At 34.8% G+C, this 11745-nt stretch overlaps 1 pseudogene; it reads left to right on the top strand.

Annotated features, from left to right (window-relative positions):
* The first annotated feature begins 7095 nt into the window (after positions 1-7095).
* On the top strand, positions 7096-7184 carry LOC131857226 (small nucleolar RNA Z102/R77; annotated as a pseudogene).
* The last annotated feature ends 4561 nt before the right edge of the window (positions 7185-11745 follow it).

Raw genomic sequence — 11745 nt, 5'->3', positions numbered from 1 at the left:
CTTTATATGGATTGAAACAGGCTCCTAGAGCTTGGTATGCAAGGTTGAATAAATATATTTTGAAGCTTGGTTTAACTAAAGGCAGTGCTGATAGTAATTTATATTATAAGATCATTAATAATGATATTTTGATTATTTAAGTATTTGTTGATGATATCATTTTTGGAGGAGAAGATAAATTGTGCATGGAATTTGCTAACATTATGAAGAATGAATTTGAAATGTCCATGATTGGTGAGATGAGATTTTTATTAGGTTTGCAGATTACTCAAACAGACAAAGGAATTTTTATCTGTCAAACTAAGTATCTGAAGGAATTGTTGAAGAATTTTGGTATGGATAATTCCAAACTGGTAAGTTCTCCTATGGTGAGAAGTGAGAAATTATCTATCAGGGATACTTCTACACTGGTAAATTTGCTAAAGTATAAGTTTATGATTGGTAGTCTGTTATATCTAACTCGAACTAGACCGGATATTATGAATGATGTAAGTATTATTTCAAGATATCAAAGTAATCCTAAAGAAAATCATGAATGTGCAGTAAAGAGGATATTCCGGTATTTGCAAGGAACAACAGAACATGGTTTATGGTATTCTAAAAATGATGATTTCACTTTATGTGCATATACTGACTCAGATTGGGAAGGAGATAGTGATGATAGGATGAGCACTTTTGGTGGAGCTTTCTTCCTTGGAAATAAACTGGTTTCATGAATCAGCAAAAAATAGTCATGCATTTCTTTATCTACTGCAGAAGCTAAGTATGTTGGAGCAACAACTAATTGCACTCAAGCCTTGTGGATGAAGGAAATGTTGAAGGATATCAGGGTAAATTGTAGTGAACCAGAGTTATCTACTATGATAACTCTGTAACTATTGACATGTCTAAAAATCTGGTATTTCACTATAAGACTAAGCATATATCAAAAAAGTATAACTTTTTGAAGGACAAGGTAGAAGGAAAGGAAGTCAAATTGGTTTATGTGAACACTAAAGAACAGATTGCAGATATATTCACTAAACTGCTATCTAAGGAATCATTTGAGGTATTTGAGAGACAGGTTAGGGGTTTCTGCCCCTTTGGTAGAGACTTGATTGATGCAGTTTGTCATCAGTCCAACATGCATTATCAGAGATATTATTCATTTTGGCACTGATGAATGGTGCTACTACTCAGGGGGAGTAGTCAGCTTTGAGATTTAGAGGTTTACATTATTGCTTTGATATTTTTGTTAGATTTCTAGCATATATGTCAAAGGGGGAGAGTTAGTGATGTGAAAAATAAATGCAGAACTTTACAAAGATATCATTCATGGGGGGAGAGTTATTGATACTCACGAGATTGTCAGTTGTCTTCTACAGGGGGAGACTTGTTTGGCATTTCTTGGTACTTAGATTTTTTTCACATCTAGTGTTGCCATCAATGCCAAAGGGGGAGATTGTTGGCATTATGGATGAATTGATTATGTGTTGCATTGATGTTTTGTCATTTATGTCAATACTAGTTGTTATGGTTGGTTACTGGCAAACAGGTTTTGGTTACCGATAGAAGATATAGTGTTATCGGCAGAAGATCTAGTATTACCGATATAAGAGACTATCTATTGGACACTTCTAACATGTTTGGATCTATGGAATGTGATTGGTTACATGTGGTATGTGCTTCTGGAGCATGTCTTGGTCATTGGGTATTGACTTGGTAATTGGATGTTATCATACACTCTAGTAAACCCTTACCGACATTGGTTTAAGGCTCTACCGACAGAGCTTTCACTAAGGAATCTTGACAAGATGCATAATTGGTGTTGGTGCAGCTACTAGATGGATTTTAGGATGTTGAAGATGTTCTTTGATCGTGCTTCAATTGCTTGAAGACATTACTTCGGCATGGTGGACCCAAAATAGGTCCTGTACCTATCTAGGTTATGGACCAATATCATGATAATGTGTTCTCTACACATTACCAGGATGTTTCAGGATGATTTATGGATTTGTTATTATTGTTTTGGTCTTAAGACGACATGGCATATCATTGAAATATGAATTTATGTAATGACATTATTGTAATATCTTTTAGGTGGCTGACCTAGTTAGTTTAGGCCTTAGGGTTTGTATAAAATGATGTAAGATCTCATTGTAGATTGTGGGATAGGAATATTATAAGTGTTTTTGGTCTTGGAATGCAATATCATATGTGAAGGAGATTTGGTCAATCATAGGTGATCGAATTGGGATTAAGGAAGAGGTCAAAGGACTTTGGTATTGAGCTTAATCAAGACTGTAATCAGGCATGGTAGATGTTATCTCTAGAAGCTCACTCTATTGGATCGTTGTCCATTTATATTAAGATGGTTGTAGCCTCTTTTTAGTCAATGAGACTCTTTTGTAATGAGTAGTATGCTCTAGGCAGTGTGCCTTCCTGCATGTGTAGGCCCCTCATTGTATCACATACTTTCTGCAGAAGTATCATCTGACTATGGGTAGGCTTTCCACCATGGTATTTCCATTTCTGGCTTTTCCATGTACAAATCATGGTGTTATGTAGTATGGTTTCTTTGCATTGATTATCTGTTTGATTATTAAGTTGTATTGTTTACTGCTATCTGTTCCTACCTGCATCTATATGTGCTTTACTGGTACTTAATCTAGTTAAAGGTTATTAAGTGGATTAAATATTATAATTTGTTAACAACTGATTCACCCTCCTCTTAGTTGTTTAGTGGTTATCCTAATAGACTTAAGCATAAATCTCAACTTTCCAAAGGGTGATTCAAGTGTGTCTTTCTTGAAAGATGGAAATATTTTCTCAAGAACACTTGTAGATAAGGATATAATCTCTTTGTCCTCAGTGTGGGACTTTAATAAGTCTTCACTGGATTTATCTTGGGCGATTTCTACAAATTTGAGTGCTTGAACAAGAGATAAGAAGTTAATATTGATATGTCCTTGGATGAGATCTCTGTCACTTATTATTTGCTTTCCCTTTTCATATTCCATAATGTCTCTTTCCACCAAAACCTATTCATCCTTTCCTTTATCCTTCTCCTTTCCGGCCTTCTTTGCATCCTCTCCCTTCTCATTATCAACCTCCTCAACTTTTTGCTCTAATTCAACAGTCATTACTAGAGGATTTTGAGCTACTTCATATGAGTCTTCAATCTTCTAACTATCATCAATATAATCTGCAATAGTAACTTGTTTAGTTGTCTGTTTATCCGATTTTACAATTTTTGGTTCATCTCCTTTGGGTGACATCTCAAAGACTTCTGGAACATACTTTTGAACACTTTCCTGAGTTTTCTCAAGAACTACATCATACTGATACTAGGGAAGTGTTTCTCTCAAAATTTCTTGTGTCTCCTTGTGTACGTTGCCATTCTTACCAACCATTATTTTATTTACTCTGGTTTTTCTTCTAAATCTTTCTTTATTTTCTTTAAGAATTCTATCAATCTTTGTCTTAGCAATTATGAGACAGAGTTGCACTAGATCATATTCCCTTATTCTCTCCTCTTCTACTCTAGCAGTTTCTTTTCTCAAGTCCAAAATATCATACAAAATGTTAGGAACTTCAAATGCAATTTCTATAAGTGCCCTGCTATACTTATTCAAATATACAATTGTAGGCTCTTGTTGTGATCTCTTCCCTTTCTCATCCAATCAATCATAAAATTGAGAAGGAAATTTGAGATCACCTTGTTTTGTTATTTCTTCCTTCACTTTCTTAATAGTTATGCTGAATTCTTCAGCTTCAACTCTTGGCTTCTTCCTAGGCTGACCTTCTCCAGATGGTTGCATCTTGACAACCTTGGAAGCAGTAACACTCTTCTTGACTTCTCTCATTGCTTCATCTAATTCAGTCTCCTCTTCCACAGTGGCTGCCACATAAACTCTTCCTAGTTTCCCTTTCTTCCTCTTCTGTGCTCCACTAGATAGATTAGATTGAGGCTTTGGTGGTGGGACAAGCTTTTGAGCACTAGAGGAAGGTGTTGATTTCCTTGTTTGCATTGGATTTGGTCTTGGAGTTTCAATTTTGGTCTTATTTGGTTTGACCATATCTTCTTCTTTCAAGATGTTCCAATATCTAGCTCTTCAAACTACCTCCTTTGTAATTCCCATATCCTTTTCCAATTGCTCTAGTTCCTTCCCCACTCTTCTGCATCCCAGGTTTGATGAATTGAGACTGTAGACTCAGGATTTTCTCCTTATATATCCCAAACATTTCCTTTGATTTGTCCACTAGTTTTCTCATAAGGTGTTGAGAAAATGCATTAAGAGTATCAACATCAACCTCATACCCCATGGGCATGATCCATGCTATCCTGGGTTCAATAGCCTCCATTAAGCATTGGTCAGTGTCCACCATGAAGAATATGGAGTCTTCATACTTTTCCATAATTTCCTTAGGGATCCTTTCTGTACTCTAAATCATGCCTTGGAAGGTTTTGAAGTATCCGCACATAATAGCTTTCTAATCTTGTGCATCTCCTAAACCATCTAGATATTCCTTTATTTTTACTACCACTAGCCTATCATAGGCCCATTGAACTTTTCCTACACCGGGGACCTCATTAATGAAATAGAAGTATAGGCTAATAATCAAGGTACCAAATTTAAATACATACTTTTTTTCTTGCTTTATCTTCTTTAGATTGTTCAAGATCTCACTCTGGAGTACCCCACATAGATCATACAACTTGTCTTTCTCAACAATTTGACAGGCAGCATAAATAACCATATTGGATACTGAGTTATCTCTAATGGATTGGTAGACCTTGTAGCCCATCACCATAGATGTAAACCTGACATCATATTCAATAATGCCATTGATTTTCATCTATCTCGCATCATGTTGGGAACCATTTGCCTCTGTCACCTTTTGGTTCTTTACATTGCTTAGGCTAGGAACTTCACTGGTTGCATTCAAGAATGTTATGGATTTGATTGATAGCTTTGTGATCTTGTGCAACTTGTCAAGCCATATAAATTTTCCATGATCTCTTCTCATAATATATCTAACCCATTTGGGTTCATTAACAACCAGAAAGTTTATAAATTGAATGAAACCATTGTCCAAGAGAGATTTGAATTTAGGTTATAGGTTTCCCATGCCATCTATCATGTGCTCAGTATAAAGTTTCATCATTTGAGTGTTCCCGAGCTCTTCAATGTTGCAATGGATGTAAACCCTAATATCTTCAACATGCAAAACACCATACATAATGGATGAAAATGGTCCTTCCAGATCATCTTCCATTGATTTATATGGTTGTTTCTTAAAATTTGGTGTTGCCATATCAGTTATGTCACAACTAACAAAGTCGCCACACAAGATGATGCCATTGTCAAATTTTAGGTTATAAATAGAGAAAGTTTTCAAACTCTGAAAATACCTTTTAGTCACCAACCAAATATGATAAATCTTTGTTGAATCTCTTTAAAGCTCTTGGTTCATTGCACAGTCTTCTTTTCCAAGCTCTCTAGCCCTTTCCCTTCGAGCACAATGTGAGAAATAAGAGTTAAATTGCCCTTTTTATCAACCACATTCCTAACTTTTAGGCATAATAAATGATCAACCCTAACTCTTTCGGATGCTCTATATCTCATGAATATTATTTTGGAGTCTCAAATCGGCATTAAGTCTTCCGAAGATCCTTCAAAATTGCCTGCACAATCATTGACAATCATCTGCAACCAGTTACAGATCTCAGATCAGTGTTTTTAGAATCTTCATGAAAAGTTTTCCCCTAAGGCCAAGTGCCTTAGTTACCAGATGATGTTCTAGCATCGAAATCAGGTACAAACCCATTTATTTTATTTGAGTCACCCTTTTTGATCCACCCTTTTTGATCCATTTCTTCTTGTACTGCTCTCTAATTTCTTAAACCTTCACTTTTCCCTTATCATCTAACTTTTTCTTGTCTACCAGCTCATTCTTGATCATATTCTTACTTCTGCAAAATCTTACCATTTGACCAGATTTGTTGCAAGCATAACAAATAATGTTTTTTCTCTTATTATGCCTAGAGTTACCTTGATTTCCCCATGAATTGAAATTATTAACAATGTGTCCAAATCTTCTGCAATCATAGCATCTCATATTTCTCCTATTTTCCATACTTCTGCATTCATTTGACTTATGACCATATTTATGGCAATTGAAACATTGTCTAGAAAATGATGAACTATTCTGATTTGCCCTATTTTTGCATTGACTTGCCACATGACCAAATTTATTGCAAACAAAGCATGTACCATTTAATTTATAAGCTTTAGGTTGTCTTACTAGAGATCTCTTGTTCTTTTGATGATGAGGTTTAGCATTGCTTTGCTCACATCTTAAGCATTCTCCTTTCTCATATCCAATTCCTTTCTTATCATCTCCATGATCTTTTGACTTTGTAGCATCTCATCTAGCTTATCTGATCTTGTTGGCATGTTAGGCATAACTGATACAAATGAATAATGATGACTGAATCAGTACAAGAATGTTTGAGATTATATTGTGATGAAGAGATTGAGATTGCATGATGGATGACTTTGATGAATTATTTGTGGTGTCATTGTTGGAAACTAATGTTTATTCATGTCTATTGATGTTTACTTATGTTGTATTGTGTCATCTAAATCTTTTGGTCATTCGGAGAGAGCTTATCGGTAAAGAATCAAGAAACTAGGTTTTAGGACCTTAACTAGTAAACAAGGAAATATTTTGATTGTATATGGTGATTGGTTATGATTGAGGGTTTATGGTTTTGAATGTGTGTTCCTATCATTGTAACATGAATTTGATCAAAACCGCATCATGTTGTGACAACTAGAAGTTATGTTTATATTTTTTGTTGAGTTTTTGCCAAGGTTTAAGAAGGGTTTAAGTACCACTAGAGGATTCTCTTGACCGGCAATGATTTTTGGTTTGGCAATGATCTACATCAACTTCACCTATTGATGATAACATGACACAAATCATGTGAAGTGTTTGAAAGATGTTTTGGCATGTTTGGAGAGTAAATTTATTGGGAATGTACAAAGAGCTTAGAGAAATGAACTAAGGGTTTGACTTTGTACCAGATCGAATTGCTCTGATGACTTATGATCATTCAATGACTGATATTGAATTCTAATTGATTGTAATGATCCATATGATGATCTGTAATGAGTTGTAAATATCTATGATGATCTATGTAGTAAGTCTTAGGGTTTTGATGTCGACCTAGTTCTAAAGGTTATTTATGTCGGTAAGGATATTTTGAAGTGTCACTGATTTTGAGAAGTGTGTCAAGCTGAACTAGGGTGTGAGAAGATCTACCAAAGTGATGCAGACTTACAACTTAATTGGATTTGATCAAAACAACAGTTGAGTGCTATACAAAAATCATTCATTATTGTTCTCTACCAATTATAGTAGCTAAAGTCCCTTAACCAAGTAGGTCCTAATAGGCCTCATATTATAAAATCACTTAACAATGTGACTCAATATCTGAGTTCTAAATCCTCTTGCAAGGTTGATCCTAATAGATCAAAGCTCCTAACAGGGATGAGGTAAATCCCTTAATCGAGTGACTCCTAATAGGGCATTGTTGTGAGCTTTTAATCAAGCTTGGCTCCTAACAGGGCACATTCTAAAAGAGTGCAAAATATTTGTGGTTACCAATTCCCACCGTGGTTGTTCCTTATTTGGGTTTCCATGTGAAAATCATGTCATTCATATGGTGAATTTTTTTGATATAATGTTATGTTTTACTTTCAGTTTATGCATGGTTAATGAACACATAGTGAGCAACATTGATATATAAATGTAGCAGATGTTTATCAGTAGATCTATCGGTACTAGTAAATGACTCTAGTGTTGGTCTATATTTGATTTGGTGAAAATTTTATGAGCCTATGTTTCTGAATTCAAATTATTGTTAATATTGATTTACCCTCCTCTCAGTATTAACTAGATCCTCTAAGATTAATAATTGGTATTAGAGCATTGGTCCTCTATGTGCAGAAATCCTAACAGCTTGAGGGAAAGATTCTGTGAAAGATGATGAAGATGGAGGGTCCTAAATTTACCAAGGACAACTATCAAATATGGAGTGATCGGATGAAGAACTACATTAAAGGAATGGGTTTACAATATTGGAACCATGTGATAACCAAGTATCTTTCTCCGACTACCCATCCCTTGACACCAGATGAACTTAAAAAACAACAGGAAAACATTCAAGCCCTTGAAGCAATTGTAAGTACTTTGTCTAACTCTGAGTATATTGATGTTCATGGATTAGAGATTACAAATGAAGTATGGGAGGAATTAAATTTAATTTATGGAGGATATGAACATGTACAAAGTGCAAAGGAAGAGAGCTTGAGAGGAAAATCTGATATGAAAATGATTGACAGTGAGAAAATAGCTCAATATCGTCAAAGGATCAAGGAATTTTTAGGTGGTATAAAGAGTGTTGGAGGTAAGATTGAAGATGATTGAAGATGATATTGTTGTTAGTAAAATGCTTAGAACTCCTTTATCGTAGTATTCTATCAAAGTGTCTGCTATTCAAGAATTGAGATCGATTTCAAAAGATAAAGTCATTGTTGAATCTCTAATTGGAAAGCTAACTGCATTCAAGCTAAATAGTTTGATAATAGTGTTTCTAAACCTTCTGAATCTGCATTTAAGGCTTCTGTAACTGGTACATCAACAAGGAAAGGAAAATATGTTTGGCATAATCATGACTGTGGGTCTAGTCATGGTAGTAGAAGAGGTGATGGTGATGATGAAGATCATCTGATGGAACTTGAGGCATTACTGGCTAGAAAGTTCCCTAGAGGAACATGTAAATATAAAGGTAAATTACCCTTGAAATATTTTTCTTCTAGTAAAATTGGACACATTGCTGCTAATTGCACTAACACTAATAAGAAAGAGAAGTTTAGTAAATCTAAAGGAAATGGAAAGAAACATTGTTATGTTGCAGTGGATGAAGGTGTGACTGATGATGAATCAGACGAAGATCACAATGGGGAAATAGTCTTTGTTGTTATGAAGGAGGATCTGATTGATGAGAAAGCATTAGTGTCTCACATGGATAACAACAATGAATGGATAATAGATAGTGGTTGCTCACACCACATGACCAGTGACAAAAGTAAGTTCTTATCCCTTGAAGAGTTTGATGTAGGTGTTGTAAGATTTGGTAATAACTCTCTCTACATGGTTAAAGATAAAGGATCGATTTCATTGAATGGGAAGAGTAATATAGATGATGTATTTTGGGTTGAAGGACTAAAACATAAACTCTTGAGTGTTGGACAACTTAATGATTAGGGATATCTGCTTGAATTCAAAAGTGGAGTGTGTAGGATTCTTGGAAATAAGGGAGAATTGATTGCTACTGGGAAGAAGACTAGAGGTAATCTATTTCATCTGAATACTAATGTAAATGATTTTTTGGTGGTGAATATTGAAGACAGCTGGTTGTGGTACAAGAGATTTTGTCATGTCCATTTTGATAATTTGATTAAAGTTAGTAAGTCAAGTATTGTGAGAGGTTTTCCCCAACTTGTGAAATTGAACAATGTGTTATGCAAGGATTGTCAGATGGGTAAGATGACCTCTATATATTTTAGGAGTAAGTCTTTCTCTTCAGAGAATATTCTTGATTTGGTACATAGTGATCTTTGTGGTCCTATGAGGACTAAGAGCTATTTTGGTGATAAGTATCTTATGTTATTTACTAATGATTATTCCAAAATGATGTGGGTAACTTTTTTGAGAGAAAATTCTGAGGCATTCACTAAGTTTAAAACATTTAAAGTCCTTGTTGAGAAAGATACCAAGAAGAATATAAAATGTTTGAGATCTTACAAGGGAGGTGAATTTACTTCTGATGAACTTGTGAAGTTCTGTGATGAACAAGAAATTAAGAGGTAGATGTCAGCCCCTAGAACTCCACAATAGAATGAGATAGCTAAGAGAATGAATAGAATAGTTGTTGAAGCTAGTAGAACCATGGTGATTCAAGGTGAAGTACCAAAGATGTTTTGGAGAGAAGCAGTTAGCACTGCTATTTATACTTTGAACTGGGTACTTGTCAAGAAAGGTAATAATAAAAAAACCTATGAATTATAACATGAAAAGACTCCTAGTGTAAGATATTTCAAAAATTTTGGGAGTAAATGTAATATTAAGAGAGATGATTACACTAAAAAGTTTGATGCTAAGTGTGATGAAGGCATTTTTCTTGGTTACTCTACAAAGAGAGAGACATTCAAATGTTATAACAAGAGAACTAAGAAAATCATTGAGAGTGCTAATGTGAAAATAGGTCAATTCTCTAAGAAATATGGAGAGACCAACAAATCTGAGCCTAAGAAAGATGAAGAAAGACTTGTGTTTATAGAACCAGAAGTGTAGAAGACTGATGAGCAAAATGTTGCAGAAATAGGTGCTCAACTAGTAAATGCAGAGAGCGATGAAGAAGATGAAGAACATGAAGTAGGAAGCACAACACGAGAACCAGTTATTCCTAGGTATGCCAGTTAAATCACTGAGAAGAACAAATAATTGGAGATAAAAATGCTAGAGTACAAACAAGGAGGAAAATCAGAGAAAATTCACGTTTCATTTCTACTATTGAGCCGAAAATAGTAAGAGAGGCATTAAAGAGAAAAAAAAAACATGGGCACTTGTTCCCAGGCCAAAAGACAAGAATGTGATTGGAACTAAATGGGTCTTTAGAAAAAAGTTAAATGAAGAAGGCAAGGTTTTGATAAATAAAGCATGATTGGTTTGCAAAGGATATGCACAAGAAGAAGGAGAAGACTATGATGAAACCTTTGCACGTGTGGAGAGATTGGAAGGAGTAATAATGCTACTTTCCTATGCTACATTTAAAGGATTTAAAGTCTATCAGATGGATGTTAAATCAACTTTTCTTAATGGCATCCATGAAGAACAAGTGTACATATAACAACCAGATGGATTTGCTTTGTCTAAACACAAAGATATGGCTTGAAAACTACATAAGCTATTATATGGACTCAAGCATCCACTGAGAGCATGGTTTGAAAGGTTGTATGCACACCTGATCAAGATAGGATTCCAGCATACCAGTGATGACAACAACATATATCTAAAGACTGATGGAGATAAAGTATTGATAGCTGAAATAGTTGTGGATAACATAATTATTGGTGGTAGTGATGAATTTTGCATGGATTTTGCTGAGGAGATGAAAAATAAATTTGAGATGTCTCTTATTGGTGAAATTAATATTTTCATTGGGTTGCAAGTCCAACTATTGGATGGTGGGATTTTTATATATCAGAGTAAGTATGTTAAAGAGGTGTTGAAAACATTTGGCATAGAGGATTGTAAACTGGTTGTCTAAACAAGATGATTCACCATATGTTGATAACAGGCTGCAAGTTGTCTAAACAAGATGATTCACCATATGTTGATAAGAAAGAATATAGGTCTATGATTGGTAAATTGCATTATGTTGTTCATAGAAGACTTATATTGCACATGTTGTTGGATTGGTTGCTAAATTTTAAAAGGATCCCATGGAGACTCACCTGGTAGTGGTGAAAAGTATATTCTGGTACTTGAAAGGCACATTAGAGTATGGTTTATGGTATCCTTATAAAGGAATTTTTTCTTTGAATGTGTTTACTGATGTTGATTGGGCAGGTAATGTTCATAACTGGAAAAGCACTACTGGTGGTGCTTTTCTTCTTGGAGGTAGATTGG

This window comes from Cryptomeria japonica, chromosome 7 (genome assembly GCF_030272615.1).
Source record: "Cryptomeria japonica chromosome 7, Sugi_1.0, whole genome shotgun sequence".
NCBI classification, from domain to species: Eukaryota; Viridiplantae; Streptophyta; class Pinopsida; order Cupressales; family Cupressaceae; genus Cryptomeria; species Cryptomeria japonica.
The sequence above is the reverse complement of the archived record's forward strand: the minus strand, read 5'-3'. Positions and strand labels throughout refer to the sequence as shown.